This window comes from Anguilla anguilla, chromosome 1 (assembly GCF_013347855.1).
Source record: "Anguilla anguilla isolate fAngAng1 chromosome 1, fAngAng1.pri, whole genome shotgun sequence".
In the NCBI taxonomy this organism is placed as follows: Eukaryota; Metazoa; Chordata; class Actinopteri; order Anguilliformes; family Anguillidae; genus Anguilla; species Anguilla anguilla.
The window spans coordinates 82762643-82787439 of NC_049201.1; the positions used below are offsets into that span (position 1 = coordinate 82762643).

At 39.2% G+C, this 24797-nt stretch overlaps 1 protein-coding gene and 2 long non-coding RNA genes across 3 annotated transcripts in view; all 3 read left to right on the forward strand.

Moving 5' to 3' along the window:
- Positions 1 to 24797, forward strand: part of LOC118232142 (basement membrane-specific heparan sulfate proteoglycan core protein-like) — a 1449502-nt gene that overhangs the window by 21044 nt on the left and 1403661 nt on the right. The gene's annotated exons all lie outside the window — the stretch shown is intronic.
- Positions 15286 to 24412, forward strand: LOC118232555. Its single transcript, XR_004766340.1, has 3 exons — positions 15286 to 15297; positions 22977 to 22983; positions 24063 to 24412. It is a non-coding gene; the product is annotated as an uncharacterized LOC118232555 (long non-coding RNA).
- On the forward strand, positions 17425 to 19482 carry LOC118232596. Its single transcript, XR_004766348.1, has 2 exons — positions 17425 to 17559; positions 19010 to 19482. It is a non-coding gene; the product is annotated as an uncharacterized LOC118232596 (long non-coding RNA).

The window sequence follows — 24797 nt, forward strand, 5'->3', positions numbered from 1 at the left end:
GCAGAAAACATTCTGGTTTATTCACTGGAATGCAACACAGGAGCCTGATGACCTGTCCCAGGACTCAGAGTACACTCACCGTGTGGAGTACCTGGGGGATAAGCACAGTGACTGCACTTTCACTATAAAGCAACTGAAAGAAAGCGATTCAGCAATATATCACTTCAGGTTCCTGACTGACAGCCAAGATGGAAAATATTTTGGTCAGCCTGGAGTCTCATTGACAGTTACAGGTGATTCTAAACTTGCTTTATATACTATTAACTGGCAATACTCCTAATCATTTTCTAATAGAAACAGAATGGTCTTTTTATCATGTTGATTCTTGTGTGCAGGTCTTCAGGTGAAAGTGACAGAGAATGAGGGACAGAGTGTAACACTGACCTGTAGCAGCACCTGCACTTTGAGTGGCAGCCCAACCTTTACCTGGTACAAGAACGGAGAAGTTGTGACCAATCAAAATGAATACTCCCTCAATGTAGCCAGCACTGATGATACAGATCTCTACTCCTGTGCTACAGGAGGAGTCACTTCCCCTGCAGTCAATGTGAAATGTGAGTGTCTGCCCACCTTCTGTTTTACTGGGAAATAATGCATGCAGGGCCGGCCCGAGGCATAAGCGAACTAAGCGGCTGCTTAGGGCCCCCGTGGCCACTTGGGGGCCCCCATGCGGTATTCATCCCCTATCGCAAAACCAGCGTTATTAATTTAAAACGGAATGACAACCAAATATTTCAGAACAACATAATGTAAGATGGATTTTACAAAGCAGCCACGCCCCCCCCCACCCCACCCCGGGTCGACAGGATTGCTCTTAGGGCCCCCGAAACCCTCGGGCCGGTACTGAATGCATGTCTGTATTTATGGTCAATCCTACTCCAGCAGAATAAAATATTCTCTGTTTAAGAACAGGAAACAGGAAAGGATTTGTTTTAAATCACAACAGAAAAACAGCACACCATGGTGACGCACAATTTAGGGTTGATCTTGAGCGATGATGAGCGGGGAGATCAAAGATCAAAGCATATTATTTTAAAATTGTAAATTTATTGTGAAAATCATGATCATATTGCTAATGCCTTTCACAGTTGTTATGATGTTGTCTTTACGAATGTATTATATCAAAGTATCACCTCTATTGAATGTATATAATACCAATTTTGTTGAATAACTCAGTATATTGTGTTATTGTATTTCTTCTTCTCACTCAGGTGTAAAGGTCGAAATGAAATCTAACACAGTGAGTGAGGGAGAGTGGGTGACACTAACCTGTAAAATCACCTGCACTCACCTGACTGGCAGCCAAACATTCATCTGGTACAAGAATGGACAATCTCTGTCTTACACCACCCAGAATTATCAAAATCATGACCTTCACTTCAAAGCCAGCAGTGGACATGCAGGCAGCTACTCCTGTGCAGTGACAGGTCATGAGAATCTCCTGTCCCCAGCAGTGACTCTCGATGTGAGATGTGAGTATTTGAAGACAAACTCATACATTTAACTTTACTGAGTCTCATTTGTTACTCATTTTGAAAAAGCGTTGATGCAGTTGTAGTTTAATGTACATTTAAAAGACATGAGAACAGGGCTGAAGAGCAACCTGCAGATAATGATTAGGAAATGGAAGTTAGGTTTAGAAACAATAGCGGATTAAGTTAATTCTAAAAATTGAAAGAAAGATGGCATTGCAATAAGAGCAGTCAAACAAAATGACATATTGGAAACATTAAAGAAAAGGAAACATACTTTAACCGAGGTTAGTGTGACATCTATATAAAACTGCAGGACCTGTTATTTTCTCTTTCAGATCCTCCTAAGAGCATCTTATTATCAGTGAGCCCCCCTGGTGAAATAGTGCAGGGCAGTTCAGTGACTCTGACCTGCAGCAGTGATGCCAACCCACCAGTTCAGAGATACACCTGGTATAAGAATAATAGACTTGTATCCTCAGAGACAGGAGGACCAGTGGACAGTTACACCATTAAAAACATCACACGGCAGGATGCAGGAGAATATACCTGTCAGGCAGAGAATGGGATTGGGACAAAAAGATCTCCTCCTAAACATCTTGATGTGCAGTGTGAGTATATCAGTGCATCGCAGCTTCAGACACACAGAGCTGAGAGTCAGTTCCTGAGTGTCTTTGGGTAACTTCACAGCAGTAAGACAGTGAGTAAAGCAGTCACACTGACCAGTGGAGGAGAAATCAGATATAATTACATTATCATACAGTGATGAGTCTGATCATACTGACATGTCTTAAGTAAAGCATGTTGTCATTGTGAATTTGCACAGGGAAAAAAATATCACATGTAGTGGTTGAACATTAACAGAATGAAGTTATCAATATTAATGAACATGCTAAACATGATTATATCTAAATATAGCTGTCACTTTTGAAAACTTGTCTGTCCTGTGTCATTTGCGAAATGCCCTTTAAAAAGCTGCAGTATATCCAGTTCATTATAAAACAAAGCACGACACACTGGGATTTTCACATTGTGAGATTTCAGCTCAATTATAAACTTCCCTTTGAAATATATGTCTCTGCTAGTGCTTTGATATGCAACACAGTGAGTGAGAAATGATATTGAATTTAACACATTTTTCTAATGATTTTAGATGTTCCCAAGAACACCTCTGTGTGACTTTTATTTAAAACTGCAATACCTGTTATTTTCTCTTTCAGATCCTCCGAAGAGCATCTCAGTATCAGTGAGCCCCTCTGGTGAAATAGCGGAGGGCAGTTCAGTGACTCTGACCTGGAGCAGTGATGCCAACACACCAGTGAAGAGATACACCTGGTATAAGAAGACTGGATCTGTATTCTCGAGGAGAGGATCAGATCGGAGTTACATCATTGAAAACATCACACTGCAGGATGCAGGAGAATACTACTGTGTGGCAGAGAATGTGATTGGGACAAAAATATCTCCTCCTAAACATCTTGATGTGCAGTGTGAGTATTTCAGTGCATCTCAGCTTCAGACACACAGAGCAGAGAGTCAGTATCTCCTGAGTATCTTTAGGAAACTTTGCAATCGTAAGACACAGAGTAAAGCAGTCACACTGGCCAGTGAAGGGAGAATCTTATGAAGATATGATTAATTTAACATGATGAGTAAGCCAGATGATACGGACATGTCATAAGTTAAACGAGTAGTCATTCTGAGTTTGCACAGGGCAAACAATCATACCATATGTACTGTAGATGTTTTATACCAAGTAATCGTTTATCTTAATACACCAAGCAAACAGGTTTGTGTGTTTCTTTTTCTATTTTTAACCTTTCTAAATAATGCTAAATAAAATTTCTTATCTAAATACTGCTGTCATTATTGAAAGCTTTTCTAACCTGTGTCTCAAGGCCATTTACCAACCCCCATAAAAGGATGCAGTATATTCTACTCATTTCCAAACAAAGAAAGCATTTGCAGTGTGATATTTCAGCTTCATTATAAACTTTCCTTTGCAATAAATGGTTCTGAATCTATTTGAGACAAATCACAGAGATTGAGAAATTATATGGAATTGAACACATTTCTCTATTGATTTTAGATGCTCCCAAGAACACCTCAGTATCAGTGAGTCCCTCTGGTGAAATAGTGGAGGGCAGTTCAGTGACTCTGACCTGCAGCAGTGATGCCAACCCACCAGTGCAGAGATACACCTGGTTTAAGAAGAATGACACTGGAGTCTGGCAGGCAGGATCAGGACAGAGTTTGAACTTTTCTAACGTTAGATCCTGGAACAGTGGACAGTACTACTGTGAGGCACAGAACAGACTTGGAGCTCTGAATTCTACTGCTATACTGGTCACAGTGCAAGGTAGGGCCAGAACATATTTGATACAATATTTTATGTGATACTGATTATGATCCAGAGGCTACAAAGCAATGCTGATCATAACATTGGTGCTACAATCCGAACCGGATCATGGTAGATAATGATGATGAGCAGTGTAACTAAAAGTATCATGATGCCAGCATTGAATTCAGTAAAATTCAAATGTACAGAAATCTCTAGTAAAGGTAGGCACATAAGGGGTGTATTTAAACATTTATAAACTTTCGCCTTAAGGACCTTGGTGAGGCATGTTGTGAAATGAACACTGCTATATTATAACTGACAAGGGTACATCTCTCTGACTTTTCTTAGGAGGTCAGTCACTGATCGTGGCTGCAGCTGTAGGAGTGGCTGAAATTTTGGCTCTTGTGTTTCTGGGTGTGTGCCTGAGGTACGTGGTTGTAAATGAGTCGGTTTGTAGTCACTCCAGTGTGAATTACTGCATGTCTGATTTAGACTCATAGTTTAAAACGAGTGCACATTTTTGTGGAATGTTTTTGTCAAGCATTAGCTATGTTACATCATGCTGATGCCATACTCCCCCCTCTAATGTCTGATTAGTGCTTAGACCACTGCATTATTAGACATTTTGTTTTATTGAGATGTCAATTTTATAAACTCTGACTGATGCGTTTTAGTGTCCCAACTAGTTTATCAAACCTGTATGATGAGGTAACAGAATCCCCTTAAAGCTTGGTCTTAATATGAATCATGTGGACAGTTACAGACCATAACAAAGTCTTGTCAAGAGCATCAATTTGCCCATGAGCTCCAGTGTTGGTTTGAATAAAGCAGAACTACATTTACTGGGCAGGAAGAAACCTCTTATAACTCAGGCTCATTTCCTGTAACCAAATGACATCTGAATAATAAAAAATATACACATACATGGGCATTATTGCCTCAGCAATACACATCATTCAAACAAAAGCAAAATGCTGTTTATACAAGAGGGGGCTGTTTAAAGATTTGTCTGAAGGTAGATTTACTTTTTATTTTTATTTCTTCTCAGAATAATCAGGAGGAGAAAATCAACAAATGAGACAGAAGAGGACAGGCAGGTGAGATAATGAAATCAGTCTACATATGTGCATACATGTATTTATCTACGAATGTAATATAATTTTATTTATATACATTAAGCAAAAACTGAAATTCAATAACACTTTCTATGATGCCCGTCTATAATCCATTATATACTACTTATAATGCCTTATAGTCTGCTCATAATACAGTATAATTAGAGTTATGAAGACTGTTTAACACTCATAATGCTTTATAACAATCATAAGACATGATTTATTTATTTATATAGCACCTTTCTTACAAATAAGTAGAAAGCATAGCAGTGTGTGCCATATGGCCTTGAAGGTTTATTAGATTATGTACAGAAGTTATGATCTTCTCTGTGTCATTTTTCAGTGTGTTGACATGCTTAATGAAAATATTTCCAGAGTTAATTATGTGTATTCCCCTGTTACGGACAGTTTCATTTTCTCAAATGGGTTTGTAGTATGTGACAGTAACATGCTGCACAGTACAATACTGCTTTTGTGCATGTAATAATCTGTTCATTACATACAGAGGCAGGGAGAGTGACTTGCACTTCATGTGATGTATTCACCTGATTTCAGTGAATAAATACACAGAGATTATTGTTGTGATGAAGGTTTATTGCTATTGGTTATTGAAAATATATGCTTTGAAATGAATTGAGTATTTCAGTGCGAAATCTTTCCAATATTTTATGAAAACCCACTGTAAAATTGGTCATGTTAGAGACAAAATAAATAGTATTAAGTGTATTACATTTGAATGCCTGGTTCAGCTGATATTTAACTGCTGATGGCATTTATTTGAAAATGAAACATTGATTCATTAGCTGATTTTTTTATATCAGGTTAAATTGATGTTTTGTCGTTAATGGGGGCGAGTAGCTCACTCCAGCTCTGAGGAGCTCACTGAAATGAACAGGTACTTTCTGTGGATCTTTCCCATCCTTCTCCTGCCTCTTTTCTTTACCCTGCAGGGGAATAAAAGTCCCATTTTTGGCAACGTCTCAGAGATGGCAATGAGTCACACTGGAACACAGGGTACGGACAGAGACGCCGGTGAAGTTCCCCTCTACGCCTCTGTTCAGCCCGCTAACACCCACAACTAGAGTGTCTCTCTGGATAGACCAGAGTGTCTCACTGGGGAGAGCTGAGATTGTTGTGCTGTGATTTATGTTGGAAACAAAAGCACAAAGAAGTATTTAGATTCTAACCATAGTAGCTGTGTGACATTTACATCAGCGTGTATATTATTAGAAATGAATGGTAGCCAAAAAACGTGCATCCATAACACTTGGTCATGTAAGCATGTACAAAACAAACCCTGGAAACAAAAATACAAATGAGCATTTCTGAGATTCCAGTACTTCTCAGTACATCTGTAACAGTTTATATATTTATGTGTTCATAGGACCGGGTGTTGCCTTGATGCACACTATTTCTATATTTTGGTTGTTTGTTTGTTGCAGCTCCAAAGCCCAGTTCAAGTATTTTAAAATGTTGCAATCTCTCGCTGCTGCTTTGCTAAGAACTTCTCTGCCTGGTCAAAAGAAGAACGTGGTAATACGAGGACTGGATGTTCTGCTGATCTAGATTCATCATTTGGCTTGTCCTGCTTGTCAGCTTTCTTCTCTTTTCATCTCCCTGCTGGGTGACCTCAGCCTATGACATCACAGTGATATAATGTTTTCCAAAATTCCAGATAACTGTTCTGTGGCTAAAGCTTCTGCTTGTGCTTCATGTTGCAAGGTGTGTCTAAATGTGATAAAGGCTCAGGCAGGATTGACTTAAATGAGAATGAGAATGTCTGTGACTTTAATAGAGTGTAAATGCGCTGTTTTCTCCATGCAGGTCACCAGCCCCATCCGTAAAGGAAGACTGTGTTCTCTACAGCACACTTCAAAAATTGGACATGTGAAAATAAATCAGGAAGATATCTTGCTTCATAAACTGTGGACCAATGCTGGTTATTCAGCATAAATTTGGACATTTCTTTTAATGTGTGAGCATGTCCTGTGTTTTTTCTTGAACTTTAAACAGCAGATTGTCTGCAAAGTAATCCTCAAGCGGTATGAACCAAACATTTCCTTCACTGGATGATACATTTAAGAGTATTTATTAAAACCAGTGAACATAAACTCTCCTCATGAACTCAGGTCACATGACTGTGCCTTTGTCACATGACCAGGATGACTGTGGCTATTGGGTCTGCAATGATGTACTCAGAATGGATCATTCCTTTGGCATTCTATCAACATTTACATGCATAACAGCTCATGTCTTCATTGTGTACACAAAGTATTATCAAGATGTTGGTGACTGAAAGCCATTATCATTGCTCAATGTATTTGTTGGCCAAATATACTGGAGAATTGAGCTTTATATATAATTCATTTTTTTTTATTAATACTTGTATAACATTTACATTATTATGACATTCTTGTGCACGTTTTGTGATTATATTATGCTTATTACTGAACTGATCCCAACAATCATTTAATGAAACAAACAAAATTAACCTATGCTTGAAGAATTTTGTAAGTGAACCGTGTACTGTAGGTGTTACCCCCTGGGTTCTGCTGATGGAATAGAACATGTGCAGGAAAAGCACTGAACAGGTACTTAAAAAAAACATCCCACAGGGCCTGCTGGATTTCCAAATGAAAAAAAGGCTAATATATATATGTATATATATATATATATATATATATATATATATATATATATATATACACATATAGCAGACACAGGATATAGAAATATATCTTTTATAAACTGTAAAAAAAATTTTTTTAAAATGGTTTAATGTGCTGTTTGTGTTAGTGAAATTAACCTCAGGAGGAGAGATGAATGCAGTGCAACTTGTCTTCCTGTAGATGGCACTATTACTGCTGTACATGAGTCCTCTCTGAGCGTTTCAGATCGATTTCCCCCAAGACCATTTGCGAAGCTGAATTAAGTAATCTGGTTTAGGTAATTTTTTGTTTAGGTAGGTTTTTTGTATGGGGCTCCTGAACCTAAGAGTGTTTACCTGTGCCTGATGCCTATCACACCTTTTGCAGACTCATTAATATTAGGCTCTTCTGCTTTTACAGACTGTTTACACTGTACATGTATTGGAATAGGACAAGCCTCAGACCTTAGCAACAATGTACGCATTAGCAGCTAGCTTCCTGCTAGTAGCTTTAGTTCACATTGCCAATGCAGTCGCAGATGTTTTAATTCAGTCATGCACATGCAGCTGGATGCATATTTTTATTTGTTATTGTTTTACAAGGTCTGAAATAAAGACAAAATTCATCTGGGAACAGGCAGAGATGCTGAAATGAAAAAAAAAAAAACAGAAACAATGTCTGTATTAATTGCACATCAGTGAATGGAATAAAGGTCTCAAGTGAATTCATACATGTGCTTATGTGAGATGTGAGATTGAACTGCTGTACCCATTTAAATGGTTTGTGGACTGGGAAGGTGTAGAGAGAGGGAGTGGTGCAAAGTGTGGGGGGGGGGGGGGGCACAGAGAAAGGCACAGAGACAGGGGAGTGTTGTTCAGGTATTTTTGTTGGAGGGAAGGTAGCCAGCTTTCCAGAGAGTTTTAAGAGTGATCGATAAGCAGTGCTGTATTGTAAGTTATAGTAGTGATAGCCCGTCCGCACATTTCCAAGGTGTGCATGCGTGTGCATTGAAGTGTGAGCGTCAGCATGTCTGTCTTATAGAGCGTGTGGATTCAGGAATATTTACAAATGCAAAGTTTGACTTCATTATTGCATATGTCAAAATGGATCAGGAATTATGCTTGTAAGCAGAATTGTTATGTTTATTTTATAATATCCAAAATAAACATAATTGCAATTGATTGGGATTAAGAGCAGCTGTTGTCATTGATATTCATATTGGAATCTGAATCTCAATAAGAGAATGGAGTTACCCAACCTTTTAAAAATGTACAGTTAGTCCTGACCAGACGCAAAGCTAATGACTGCGTTTGTTCTGCCATTTTTATCAGTTAACTTTTCAAATGTGCATGACTTGAAAAAGGGGAAGTAAGTCAGATCTGCATCAGCACATTCTAATTTATATTTAGTGTGAAGCATTTTATTTCCGATCATACTGCTCTGTCTGCAAGGCTGTTTTATACTAATGGCTAATTAGCAAAGCACTGAGGCCAGATCAGAACTCTCTCCTGGTAAGTGCATTATCATATCATTTAATTTAATCAAAACTATGTCACAATATTTTGTGGTGCAAGAAGATTGAACTGGGATAAATCAAAAAATAAAATGTATTTTCAGACTAGAAATGATTGCTGTTTCTTCCATACAAATATCAATTGTCAAGTAACATCCTGTCTGAGTCCTTGCTGTCTGGACTGTGTGAGCTCTTCATAAAAAAAGAAGTATTTAGGGACATTAGCAGCACAAACTCACTGTGTGCGCTTGTATAGTATTTGTTAGTCTGGTATTTTTTGCTAATTAATAGAATACTCTGACAGTCGTTGTTTGTGCTGTTCATTTTCACAGTGTAAATAATAATCAAGACCTGTATATGTGTATTTTGATGAGTATTTTCAATCTGATGCAGCCATGCTCTTCAAACCCCTGTTGGTAATCGTCCTCTCTGTGTCAGGTAAATTGTTTGTGTTTTTTTTCCAAATGTAGTTTTGTTGTTTCAGTCTGCATATACAGTATTTATCAGCATGTGTTCCTACTTATTAGTCTCCCTTCATTGTCTCAATCAGAAGCAAAAGTGAATACATTTAAATTGCATTAAGGAATGTATATAATTTCTATAAAATAATGTTCTACAGTACATTAGCTTAGAGTAGTCCAATGTTTCTCATCTGAAGAGAGAGGGGAACAAAGAGAGAACTTATAAGAAGTTCCTCTTCACACCCAGCTTTAAAACTGAGACAGAGGCATGATATAAATATCTGGCTTTACGAAATGATCGGAGCTGTTGAGTGTGCATGTTGCATTCTTAGAATGATGACACAAGTATTCCGGTGCCACATATTTTGATAAAAGCAGTTCATTTTCACTGTTAGCAGAACATAACAGTTTTCAGCCGAGAGTGTACGCAAACACTTGCTCTTAACTTGCTTAGCTTAATGCTACTTTCTAGCAAAGCTTGCTACTAAGCAAGACTTCCTGTGCCTGTGAATCTCACATTTATTGGCGGCTACTGCCGTCTACTGATGTCAGTTAGTATTGAAATAGCTAACAGAGGGACAAAAGATAGAGTTAATTTGTTTGAATCTGCAAATTCTTATATCACTGAAAAAAACAAAAAACAAAAATATATATATAATAATGGGAAGGTCCGAAATAACATAAACAAAACCAACCACAGGCATCACCCTGCCTCTAGAACATGTCCAGGCCACAATTATTGATGTACTATGTAAGTTCGGTGCAGTAGTTTTAAAGTTTTGTTAACTGAATCCCTTATCTGTCATGTTGCCAACACATCTGTGTTTTAAATTTGTGTGTGTGTGTGTGTGTGTGTGTGTGTGTGTGTTTTTCAGGTGTTCTGAGCCAGTGGGGATGGAGAGTGACTTACACCCCTGAGAGAATCTGTGCCTTAAATGGGTCTTCAGTCGACATGAGCTGCACTTACTCATATCCCACATCTCACAAAGTGCAGAAAACATTCTGGTTCATTCACTGGAATGAGCCACAGGAGCCTGAGGACCTGTCCAAGGACTCAGAGTACTCTCACCGTGTGGAGTATCTGGGGGATATGAACAATGGCTGCACTTTCAGAATAAAGCAACTGAAAGAAAGCGATTCAGCAATATATCGCTTCAGGTTCCTGACTGACGGCCAACATGGAAAATATACTGGTCAGCCTGGAGTCTCATTGACAGTTACAGGTAATTCTAAACTTGCTTTTTAACTATTAACTGGCAATACTCCTAATCATTTTTTAATAGGCACAGAATGGTATTTTTATTATGTTGATTCTTGTGTGCAGGTCTTCAGGTGAAAGTGACAGAGAATGAGGCACAGAGTGTAAAACTGACCTGTAGCAGCACCTGCACTTTGAGTGGCAGCCCAACCTTTACCTGGTACAAGAATGGGAAAGTTGTGCCCTATGAGTATAAATACTCCCTCAATGTAGCCAGCACTGATGATACAGATCTCTACTCCTGTGCTACAGGAGGAGTCACTTCCCCTGCAGTCAATGTGAAATGTGAGTGTCTGCCCACCTTCTGTTTTACTGGGAAATAATGCATGCAGGGCCGGCCCGAGGCATAAGCGAACTAAGCGGCTGCTTAGGGCCCCCGTGGCCACCAGGGGGCCCCCATGCGGTATTCATCCCCTATCGCAAAACCAGCGTTAGTAATTTAAAACGGAATGACAACCGAATATTTCATAACAACGTAATGTAAGACGGATTTTACAAAGCAACCACGCCCCCCCCCCCCACCCCGGGTCGACAGGATTGCTCTTAGGGCCCTGAAACCCTCGGGCCGGTACTGAATGCATGTCTGTATTTATGGTCAATCCTACTCCAGCAGAATAAAATATTCTCTGTTTAAGAACAGGAAACAGGAAAGGATTTGTTTTAATTCACAACAGAAAAACAGCTCACCATGGTGAGGCTCAATTTATGGTTGATCTTGAGCGATAATGAGCGGGGAGATCAAAGATCAAAGCATATTATTTTAAAATTGTAAATTGGTCGTGAAAATTATGATCACGTTGTTAATGCTTTGCCACTGTTGTTATGATGTCTTTATGAATGTATAATATCAATGTATCACCTTTTTTGAATTTATATTATACCAATAAGTACAGTTTACCTGGTTTTGAGGGAGGAGCAGAAGAGGGTGAGAAGTTGGTTGAATAACTGGATGTTTTTCTTTCTGCATTTTGTTCCTTCACCCAGGTGTGCAGGTGGAAATAAATTCTGACAGTGTGTCAGGGGGAGAGACAGTGGAACTGACCTGTAGAGCAACCTGCACTTGGCTGGGCAACAGCTTCATCTGGTACAAGAATGAGCAGCTTCTGACTGGCGACTACAGGTTCTCCCAGTCCTATAGAAACCTTACATTCACAGCCAGAAGTGAAGATACTGGCAGATACTCCTGTGCTGTAAGAGACTATGAGCATCTTGTTTCCCCCGCCGTGACTCTCAGTGTGAGATGTGAGTGTTTGAGGTCACATTTGTGTGTTTTACATTCATTTATGCACAAGAACCAAGAGATTCTTCTGAGAGAACAAGCATTCCATTATCAGACAGATTGAGATTTTGGGGTCTCAGTTGACTTCAATCTTTAATTGAAATGAAATGCTGGACCATTTACAGTAATATGCATTCATACATTTATTGTGGGTGCTGTACAATGTGGAATTTCGTTGAATAACTCAGTATATTGTGGTAATGTATTTGTTCTTCTCACTCAGGTGTAAAGGTTGAAATGAAATCTAGCACAGTGAGTGAGGGAGTGAGGGTGACACTAACCTGTAAAATCACCTGCACTGACCTGACTGGCAGCCAAACATTCATCTGGTACAAGAATGGACAATATCTGTCTCACACCACCCAGAAATATCAAAATCATGACCTTCAGTTCAATGCCAGCAGTGGAGATGCAGGCAGCTACTCCTGTGCAGTGACAGGTCATGAGAATCTCCCATCCCCAGCAGTGACTCTCAGTGTGAGATGTGAGTATTTGAAGACAAACTCATACATTTAACTTTACGGAGCCTCATTTTTTACTCATTTTGAAAAAGCGGTGATGCAGTTGTACTTTAATGTACCTTTAAAAGACATGAGAACTGGGCAGAAGAGCAACCCGCAGATAATGATTAGGAAATGGAAGTTATGTTTAGAAACGATGTCGGATTAAGTTCATTCCAAAAATGCTGCAGCCTGTTTGTTAAAGCTATAAAGGAGAAGAACATACAATTGGATCATAGCACTTCATCCAAAAACCTCTGATTGGCTAGGCTCTATACCTACATTTCCATTGTAGTAATACAGTGTAGCATTCAGCCCGCCCAGAAGCGGATTGGCCTGTCCAACCATGCTGTCCAAGCACAACATCGTACATCTCTGTATAGTGCAAAGGCGTAAGGTGCTACATTGCCAGATGATAAAAGACACAGGCATGTCTGAATTGTCAAGTGCCTTCTTTGTTAAGAAAACATTGTGTAGCATTGCTTTGGAATACAGCCTCTTTAATTTCGGTGCGGCAAGATAGCCTATATAGTTTGTAGTACAGTAACTTGGCATCATTTTGATATCAATACTTTTAATGGCAGGCCTAGATTTAGCCAGTTTGAATGAATGAGTTATAGACAGTGCTTTGTATGTGTGAGTAACTTGGCATTTTTGTGCATTGAAAACATGTTTTTTATGAGATAATACAATGCCCTGTAGATGGCGGTATCACCCTTTATCAGCCACCAAATCATTTTTAAAAGAAAACAACAAACTCAAAAAAATTCTTAAGAACAAAAAAACAGAACAGAACACAGGCAGGCAGGGTACAGGCATGTGGAACACACAGGAAAACACATAAAAGAAACACAAGATACATACAGGTCAGGAACAAGCACAAGTCTGGAACAAGCACAAGGAACCAGCACCCGAGGCAAGGGGACAAAGAACTTAAATAGACGGGGGTAACAAGACACAGGTGAACTCAAAGAACAATCAAATCAGAGGGAAGGGAAAACGAGAGCTAGGTGGGGACGGTGATTAAATAACGAGACAATAATAAAATAATCGAAAGCAATAATACAATTAACCAACAGGGGAACGAGCAAAACAGAAGTGCCGCCATCTGGTGGCCCAACAGGGAAAACAGAGATAGAAACACAGAACCATGACACTCTCATCCGCTTAGTGACCATCAATTCTCTACTCACGTTTCCGTTTGCTATTGATATTATTAGTGCACATTATGTCTGTTAAAAAAATCATTTTTATCACCTTGCAGGATATTCTACTGTAGAATAGAAGTGTGTTGAGTTACATTCTGTTTTCTTTTTTAACCCACTCAGGCTTGAAGGTGGATATAAATTCTGACACAGTGTCAGGGGGAGAGACAGTGGAACTGACCTGTACAGCAACCTGCACTCACCTGACTGAGAGCAACAGCTTCATCTGGTACAAGAATGAGCAGCTTCTGACTGGCGACTACAGGTTCTCCCAGTCCTATAGAATCCTTAAATTCACTGCCAGAAGTAGAGATACGGGCAGATACTCCTGTGCTGTAAGAGGCAATCAGCATCTTGTTTCCCCTGCGGTGACTCTCAGTGTGAGATGTGAGTGTTTGAGGTCACATTTGTGTATTTTATATTCATTTATGCACAAGAACTAATTCTTCTGAGAGAACAAGCATTCCATTATCAGACAGATTGAGATTTTGGGGTCTCAGTTGACTTCAATCTTTAATTGAAATGAAATGCTGGACCATTTACAGTAATATGCATTCATACATTTATTGTGGGTTCTGTACAATGTGGAATTTTGTTAAATAACTCAATATATTGTGTTATTGTATTTCTTCTTCTCACTCAGGTGTAAAGGTTGAAATGAAATCTAGCACAGTGAGTGAGGGAGTGAGTGTGACACTAACCTGTAAAATCACCTGCACTGACCTGACTGGCAGCCAAACATTCATCTGGTACAAGAATGGACAATTTCTACAAAACACCACCCAGAAATATGAAAATCATAACTACCTTCAGTTCAAAGCCAGCAGTGGAGATACAGGCAGCTACTCCTGTGCAGTGACAGGTCATGAGAATCTCTCGTCCCCAGCAGTGACTCTCAGTGTGAGATGTGAGTATTTGAAGACAAACTCATACATTTAACTTTACTGAGTCTCATTTGTTACTCATTTTGAAAAAGCGGTGATGCAGTTGTACTTTAATGTACCTTTAAAAGACATGAGAACTGGGCAGAAGAGCAACCCGCAGATAATAATTAGGAAATGGAAGTTATTATGTTTAGAAACGATAGCGGGTTTCATTCTACAAATTGAAAGAAAGATGACATTGCAATAATAGCAGTCAAACAAAATGACATATTGGAAACATTGAGGAAAAGGAAACATGTGGTAAGTGTGAGATCTATATAAAACTGCAGGACCTGTTATTTTCTCTTTCAGATCCTCCTAAGAACACCTCAGTATCAGTGAGCCCCTCTGGTGAAATAGTGGAGGGCAGTTCAGTGACTCTGACCTGCTGCAGTGATGCCAACCCACCTGCGCAGAACTACACCTGGTTTAAGAAGAATGACACTGGAGTCTGGCAGGCAGGATCTGGACAGAGTTTGAACTTTTCTAACTTTAGATCCTGGAACAGAGGACAGTACTACTGTGAGGCACAGAACAGACTTGGAGCTCAGAATGCTTCTGCTATACTGATCACAGTGCAAGGTAGGACCAGAACATATTTGATACGATATTTTACGTCATACTGATTATGATCCTGAGGCTACAAAGCAGAGCTGATCGTGATACAGAGGCTACGATCTGAAATGGATCACAATAGATGATAGCGCAGTGTCACAAAAAGTGTCACCATGCCCATGTTGATGTAAAATTCAGATGTACAATAAGTTCAATTAAAGATAAGCACAGATGGGTATATTAATGCATTTATAAACTTTCACCTTACAGACATTGGTGAGGCTTGTTGTGAAATGAACACTACTATAGCATAACTGACACGGGTACATCTCTCTGACTTTGCTTAGGAGGTCAGTCACTGATCGCGGCTGCAGCTGTGGGAGTGGCTGCCATTTTGGCTCTTGTGTTTCTGGGTGTTGTGTGCCTGAGGTACGTGGTTGTAAATGAGTCGGTTTGTAGTCACTCCAGTGTGAATTACTGTATGTCTGATTTAGACTCACAGTTTTAAACAAGCGCACATTTCTGTAAAATGGTGTTGCCGTGCACTAACTGCATTACATCATGCTGATGCCATATCCCCCCTCTAATGTCTGATTAGTGCTTAGACCACTGCATTATTATTCATTTTGTTTTATTGCGATGTGAACTTTTCATGAACCCTTACTGATGCATTTTAGTGTCTCAATAAGTTTAGCAAACCTGTATGATAAGCTTGTTCTTAATATGAATCATGTGGACAGCTGCAGGCCATAATGAAGTGTTGTCAAATGCATCAATTTGCCCTTGAGCTCCAGTGTTGGTTTGAATAAAGCTGAACTACATTTACTGGGCAGGAAGAAGCTTCTCATAACTCAAGCTCATTTCCTGTGACCAAATGACATCTGAATAATAAAAAATATACACATACATGGGCGCTATTGCCTCAGCAATACACATCATTCAAACAAAAGCAAAATGCTGTTTATACAAGAGGGGGTTCTTTAAATATTTGTCAGAAGGTAGATTTACTTTTTATTTTTATTATTTTTTTCTGAATAATCAGGAGGAGAAAATCAACAAATGAGACAGAAGAGGGCAGGCAGGTGAGTCAATGAAATCAGTATGCATATGTGCATACATGTATTTATCTACGGATGTAATATACTTTTATTAATATGCATTGTTTAAGCAAAAACTGAAATTCAATAACACTTTCTATGATGCCTGTCTGTAATCCATTATATACTACTTATAATGCCTTATAGTCTGCTCATAATACAGTATAATTAGAGTTATGAAGACTGTTTAACACTCATAATGCTTTATAACAGTAATCATAAGACATGATTTATTTATTTATATAGCACCTTTCTTACAAATAATTAGAAAGCATAGCAGTGTGTGCCAAATGGCCTTGAAGGTTTATTAGATTATGTACAGTGGTTATGATCTCTGTGTCATTTTTCAGTGTGTTGACATGCCTAATGGAAATATTTCCAGAGTTAATTATGTGTGTTCCCCTGTAAAGGACAGTTTCAGTTTCTCAAATGGGTTTGTCGTAAGCGACAGTAACATGCTACACTGTACAATTCTGCTTATGTGCATGTAATAATCTGTTCATTACATACAGAGTCAGGGAGAGTGACTTGCACTTTATGTGTTGTATTCACCTGTGAATAAGTGAATTTCAGTGAATAAATACACTGAGATTATTGTTGTGATGAAGGTTTACTGCTATTGGCTATTGAAAATATATGCTTTGAAATGTATTTCAGTGTGAAATCTTTCCAAGATTTTATGAAAACCCACTGTAAAACAGGTCATGATAGAGACAAGAAATCGTATTAAGTGTATTAAGTTTGTATGTCTGGTTCAGTCGATATTGAACTACTGATGGCATTTATTTGAAAATAAAACATTGATTCATTAGCTGATTTTTTTATATCAGGTTAAATGCATGTTTTGTCGTTAATGGGGGCGAGTAGCTCACTCCAGCTCTGATGAGCTCACTGAAATGAACAGGACCTTTCTGTGGAACTTTCCCAACCTTCTCCTGCCTCTTTTCTTTACCCTGCAGGGGAATAAAAGCCCCATTTTTGGCAACGTCCCAGGGGTGGCAATGAGTCACGCTGGAACACAGGGTACGGACAGAGACGACGGTGAAGTTCCCCTCTACGCCTCTGTTCAGCCCGCTTACACCCGCAACCAGGAAGAGCTTCTACCCTCCACTGTTCAAAAGCCACTCCCCCAGTGTGAGGAGGGTGTTCAGTACGCCAGCATCCAGTTCCGCCCCTCCAGTGCTGCCCCCAGGTGAGAATATCCCACCTTTATACTACCTGTGCTGACTGTCGCTGTGTCAGGTCTATTATCTCTCTCCAGCAGCTTTTATCATAGACTGCTCTCTCTGACTGGAGCCAGACGAGGCCTCTATGGAGTCAGCAGGAGAATGACCCTCACTGGATAGACCAGAGTGTCTCACTGGATAAACCAGAGCGTCTCACTGGATAGACCAGAGCATCTCACTGGATAGACCAGAGTGTCTCACTGGATAGACCAGAGTGTCTCATTGGACAGACCAGAGTGCCTCACTGGATTGACCAGAGTGTCTCACTGGACAGACCAGAGTGTCTCACTGGATAGACCAGAGTGTCTCACTGGATAGACCAGAGCGTCTCACTGGTCAGACCAGAGTGTCTCACTGGATAGACCAGAGTGTCTCACTGGATAGACTAGAGCTTCTCACTGGATAATAGACCAGAGTGTCTCACTGGATAGACCAGAGTGTCTCACTGGATAGACCAGAGCGTCTCACTGGATAGACCAGAGCATCTCACTGGATAGAACAGAGCATCTCACTGGATAGACCAGAGCGTCTCACTGGTTTATAGACCATACTGTCTCACTGGATAGACCAGAGCGTCTCACTGGATAGAACAGAGCATCTCACTGCATAGACCAGAGTGTCTCACTGGATAGACCAGAGTGTCTCACTGGATAGACCAGAGTGTCTAACTGGATAGACCAGAGTGAATCACTGGGGAGAGCTGAGATGGGTGTGCTGTGATTTATATTGGGAAAAAAAATAAAAAGAAGTATTTAGATTCTAACCATAGTAGATGTGTGACATTTATGTCAGCGTGTACAATATTAGAAATTAATGATAACCAAAAAACGTGCACCCATAACACTTGGTCATGTAAGCATGTACAAACCAAACCCTGGAAACAAAATACAAATGAGTATTTCAGAGAGAAACGCAAATGAGCATTTCTGTACTTCTCAGTACATCTGTAACAGTTCATATATTTATGTGTTCGTAGGACTGGGTGTTGCCTTGATGCACACTATTTCTATATTTTGGTTGCTTGTTTGTTGCAGTCCCAAAGCCCAGTTCAAGTATTTTAAAATGTTGTAATCTCTCACTGCTGCTTTGCTAAGAACTTCTCTGCCTGGTCAAAAGAAGAACGTGGTAATACGAGGACTGGATGTTCCACTGATCTAGATTCATCATTTGGTTTGTTCAGCTTGTCAACTTTCTTCTCTTTTCATCTCCCTGCTGTGTGACCTCAGCCTATGACATTACAGTGATGTAATGTTTTCCAAAATTCCAGATAACTGTTCTGTAGCTAAAGCTTCTGCTTGTGCTTCATGTTGCAAGGTGTGTCTAAATGTGATAAAGGCTCAGGCAGGATTGGCTTAAATGAGAATGAGAATGTCTGTGACTTTAATAGAGTCTAAATGCGCTGTTTTCTCCATGCAGGTCACCTGCACCATCTGTAAAGGAAGACTGTGTTCTCTACAGCACACTTCAAAAACTGGACAAGTGAAAATAAACCAGGAAGATATCTTGCTTCATAAACTGGAGAATTGAGCTTTATATATAATTCGATTTTTAAATTTTTTTTATTAATACTTGTATAACATTTACATTATTATGACATTCTTGTGCACATTTTGTGATTATATTATGCTTATTACTGAACTGATCCCATCAAGAGTATAAATTCACATAAGGTGAATTTGTTTTTCACATTCTTAGTGTTTATTTTTTGTATTGCTAAACGTTAGAATTCATAGCATACCTTGAATTTTTTTAACAATCATTTAATGAAACAAGCAAAATGAACCTATGCTTGAACAATTTTGTAAGTAAACCGTGTACTGTAGGTGTTACCCCCTGGGTTCTGCTGATGGAATAGAACATGTGCAGGAAAAGCACTAAACAGGTACTTTAAAAAAAAACGTCCCACAGGGCCTGCTGGATTTACAAATGAAAACAAGGCTAATATATATATATATATATATAGCAGACACAGGATGGGTAAGGAACCCAGTGGAAAAATTTAGCAAATGATGTCATCAGTACTGTCATTAATGTTTTAGTACGGGGTGAGACCTGCACCACATTGAGTTAAATGAAATTAATAGAAAATATATCTTTTATAAACTGTTAAAAAAAAAAAAAGAAAAAAAAAAAAAAGAAAAAAAAAACTGTAACACCCAAATTCAAGTAGGTTAAACATTCTGTTTGTGGCAATGAAATTAACCTCAGGAGGAGAGATGAATGCAGTGCACCTTTTCTGCCTCTAGATGGCACTATTACTGCAGTACATGAGTCCTGTCTGAGCGTTTCAGATCGATTTCCCCCAAGATCTTTTGCGAAGCTGAATTAAGTAATTTGGTTCAGGTAATGGTTTTTTGTATGGGGCTCCTGAACCTAAGAGTGTTTACCTGTGCCTGATGCCTATCACACCTTTTGCAGACTCATTAATATTAAGCTCTTCTCCTTTTACAGACTGTTTATACTGTACATGTATTGGAATAGGACAAGCCTCAGACCTTAGCAACAATGTACGCATTAGCAGATAGCTTCCTGCTAGTAGCTTTAGTTCACATAGCCAATACAGTCACAGATTTTTCAATTCAGTCATGCACATGCAGCTGGATGCATATTTTTATTTGTTATTGTTTTACCTAGATCTGAAATAAAGACAAAATTCATCTGGGAACAGACAGAGATGCTGAAATTTAAAAAACATTTAAAAAAAAAACAGAAACAATGTCTGTATTAATTGCACATCAGTGAATGGAATAAAGGTCTCAAGTGAATTCATACATGTGCTTATGTGAGATGTGTGATTGAACTGCTGCACCCATTTAAATGGTTTGTGGACTGGGAAGGCCTCTGTAAGTGTAGAGAGAGGGAGTGGTCCAAAGTGTGGGGGGGGGGGGGGGGGGGGGGGGGAGTCACAGAAAAAGGCACAGAGACAGGGGAGTGTTGTTCAGGTATTTTTGTTGGAGGGAAGGTAGCCAGCTTTCCATAGAGTTTTAAGATTGATCGATAAGCAGTGCTGTATTGCAAGTTATAGTAGTGATAGCCCGTCCGCACATTTCCAAGGAATAAACAAGTCAAAGGTGGAATCCCTGTGCTGGCTGGCTGTTTCCGAGTATTTGCTCATGCTACAGAAACACGGCAACGACGAAGCACTCACCCACGGCCTTACGCCATGTTGTTTACATGCGTGTGCATGCGTGTGCATGCGTGTGCATTGAAGTGTGCACGTCAGCATGTCTGTCTTATAGAGCGTGTGGATTCAGGAATATTTACAAATGCAAAGTTTGACTTCATTATTGCATATGTCAAAATGGATCAGGAATTATGCCTGTAAGCAGAATTGTTATGTTTATTTTATAATATCCAAAATAAACATAAATGCAATTGATTGGTATTAAGAGCAGCTGTTGTCATTGATATTCATATTGGTATCTGAATCTCAATAAGAGAATGGAGTTACCCAGCCTTTTAAAAATGTACAGTTAGTCCTGACCAGACGCAAAGCTAATGACTGCGGTTGTTCTGCCATTTTTATCAGTTAACTTTTAAAATGTGCAAGACTTGAAAAAGGGGAAGTGAGTCAGATCTGCACCAGCCAGTCAATCACATTCTACTTTTATATTTAGCGTGAAGAACTTTCTTCACGGTCATATTCAGCACACTGCTCTATCAGTAAGGCTGTTTTATACTAATGGCTCATTAGTAAACCACTGAGGCCAGATCAGAACTCTCTCCCGGTAAATGTATTATCATATTACTTAATTTAGTCTATATTGTGTTACAGCATTTTGTAGTGAATGAAGATTAAACTGGAATCAAATACAAAAATAAAATGTATAAATGATCGCTATTTCTTCCATACAAATAACATTCATCAAGTCACAGCCTGTTTGAGTATCTGCTGTCTGGACTGTGTGAGCTCTTCATTAAAGCCTGAGCATTTAGGGACATTAGCAGCACATTAACTCACTGTGTGAGCTTGTGTAGTATTTGTTAGTCTGGCATTTATGCTAATAAATCGAATACTCTGACAATCTTTGTTTCTGCCATTCATTTTTACAGTGTAAATAATAATCAAGACCTGTATATGTGTATTCTGATGAGTATTTTCAATCTGATGCAGCCATGCTCTTCAAATCCTTGTTGGCAATCGACCTCTCTGTGCCAGGTAAATTGTTTGGGATTTTTCCAAAATGTAGTTCTGATGTTTCAGTCTACATATACAGTATTTATCAGCATGTGTTTCTGTTTATTAGTCTCCCTTTGTAATGGCTTTCTGTTTTGCAAATTCAATGTAAGCCATGAAAGACGCCTTTGGGACAGCTCTACGTGCTTCACCTCACAAAACACCTTTTTTGCCTTGTACTCACGTTTGCTATGGTCTTGATAGTTGATTTCGGAATTTCCGCAAAGCAGGTTGTTTGTTTGTATGTATGAGTGTGCATGCGGTGTGTAGTGCAATGGCCTTCAATGAACACTCAAACAAAAGGCTACGATGCATGCATCAAAATAAAGAAACGTGTCAAAGGCAAATAATGTTGTTCCTCAAATCGAAAATAGCCTAAATCAAAAGTAAAACACAATCAAATTATTTAGGCCAGTATTTCTTTCAATGCATTAAATTCAAAGACAGTGTGTAGGTAGAGCAATGCGAAGCCTTGTATAGCCGTAGAACACTGTATGTCCGCAGCGTCTTCTCAGTTCAAATGCACACCTGCTCTAATTATTGGCAACGCAGCCCAACATCATTATTCAGGTAGCCACTAGGGGGCACCATTTACATATTTACAATAACTCATTAGAGATTTGGCTCCAATTAACTCTCTCCATTAACTCAATCAGAAGTAAAAGTGAATACATTTAAATTGCTTTAGAAAGGAGAAAGGAGTGTATATCATTTCCATAAAATAATGTTCTACAGTACATTAGCTTAGAGTAGTGCAACGTTTCTCATCTGAAGAGAGAGGGGGAAAAAGAGTGAACTTATAAGAAGTTCCTCTTCACACTCAGCTTTAAGACTGAGACAGAGGCATGATATAAATATCTGTGGTTTTACTAAATGATCAGAGCTGTCTCAGAACCAGAATATTCTGGTGCCACATATTTTAATGAAAGCAGTTTGTTATCACTGCAAGCAAAACATAACAGTTTTCAGCTGACAGTATACCTCAGATACTCGCTCTTGATTGGCTTAATGCTACTGTGCAGCAAAGCTTGCTACTAAGCAAGACTTTCTGTGCTCATGAATCTCACAATTATTGGTGGTTACTGTTATCTACCAATGTCAGGTCTACCGATGTCAACACCTCTATCGTTTTGAAGAAGGGTGATTGTTCCTGTTTCATTATTTGTTACAGATCGCTTGCATATTTGATCATATTGTGGTAATCAGAGCAGAGGTGGAAAATCTAGGTTCAGAAAGTAAAAGTTGTCCCCAGGATTCTGTTCCAATCACCTGGATTTGCTCATCAGCACAATTCTTCAGCCAGGAGGAAGAACTGATTAGTGAAATCAGCTGGATGAGTTCATGGGCAGAAGAAACATGGCAGGGCTTTACTTTATCACCCCTGGAGTCATAGTATCTGAGTCATAGTATCACTCACTACACTGTATGGCCTGGACCACAGCAGCCATCATCCAGATTAGAAAGTATGACTCACTTGCCCAGAACCTCCAAGCACAACTCTACGGTTCATAAACCATCTCAGAGAATCGGTCTGATCTAGGATCAGTTTTGCCTTTAGGCCATTATGGATAAAGCTTGGATATCAAGAGTGGAAACATGATCTGAGATCAGCTCTCTTACTCTGAGATACTCTAGGAATAGGGATGAAGGTCCGTTTCGGTTCGGGTGGAGTTCAGGAAAGACTATAGGCACCTGCCTGAACCCCCTGAACCAGTAAGAGGCTCTTTTCATTTCCAGACCAAGTAAACTCAGTTCCAGTATGGAACAGTAAAGCATACTTTTAAAATTTAAGATCACACTAAAATGGACGAACCAAAGCTTCAACTGATGCAACAGGCACTCATTCAAACTTATGTCAGAGGTCTCTGGTTACTTGTTCATCCCTTCCCAGTGGGAACACGTCTCCGTGACTCTGTGCACACTTGCTTGTATTTGACACACTGTATATTTTCATGTTTGTATTTCATATACAATGCACGCTATTTGCTTATTTTTGGTTTATATCACCTACAGTACATCTCAACCATTTTGATTGTAGTTTATATATTTTGGGGAATAAGCGTATGCATGCCCGCATCTAGTTATTTTGCTGGTCTACACACCTAACTTATATTTAACTGTGATTTAAGTGATTTTCTAAGTGTTGCATTGACATTCCTACCTTTATGCATGCACTTATTTGAAATGCTATGTCTGTTTATTTACAGCACTGTGTGGCCACTCTGGTTCCCTTTTAACAGTGCAACTGGAGGCGCACTTATGTGTGACTGAGTCTCTTCCTGTGTCTCACAGCCTTCAGAGAGTGACAAACGCAGCCAGCGACACAAACTCTGCGCTTCAGAGAGCTGACGAGGCCTCAGTGTGGGATTAAAACACACAGAGGAGAGAATCTGCAGAGAATGAGAAATGATGGAGATCAGGGTGAAAGAGTCTCTTTTTGTCTTTAACTTTACAGAACTGCTGTTTGTTTCTGCTATCTTATCCATCTTATGAAGAGCTGTTGGTGGAGGATTTTTCCCAAAGTACTGTAACCCTGCTGCAACATGCATGTTCATGTAACCCTGCTGCAACATGCATGTTCATGTAACCCTGCTGCATACATGCTCCAGTGACACCATTACACGTTTATATAACCTAGTTACACACACGCTCATAACTCATGTACATGCGCATGTACTCTGTTACATTAAATGGGAAGAATATAATGCAGATTAATGTAGATTATAGTCTCCAATCTCAAGTCACTTTTAAAGGCAAGGTCCAAAATCCTTTAAAACAGTGTTTTAGTTTGACATTTTACATTGCCTTGTCATATTGACACCATTTTTACTTTCTGTCTGTTTAGCTATTTGAAATAATGCATCTTTTTATTTGTTTTCTTTACATACATTGTTTTATTTTGTGTATTACTGCATTATGATTTAATTGAGCATTGTAAAGCACTGTGAACCTTGAACCTCTGTTTTGATAAAGATTATTATTATTTTCTTTATATGGCCATCATGTTTTGCCTGCAACCCCCCCCCC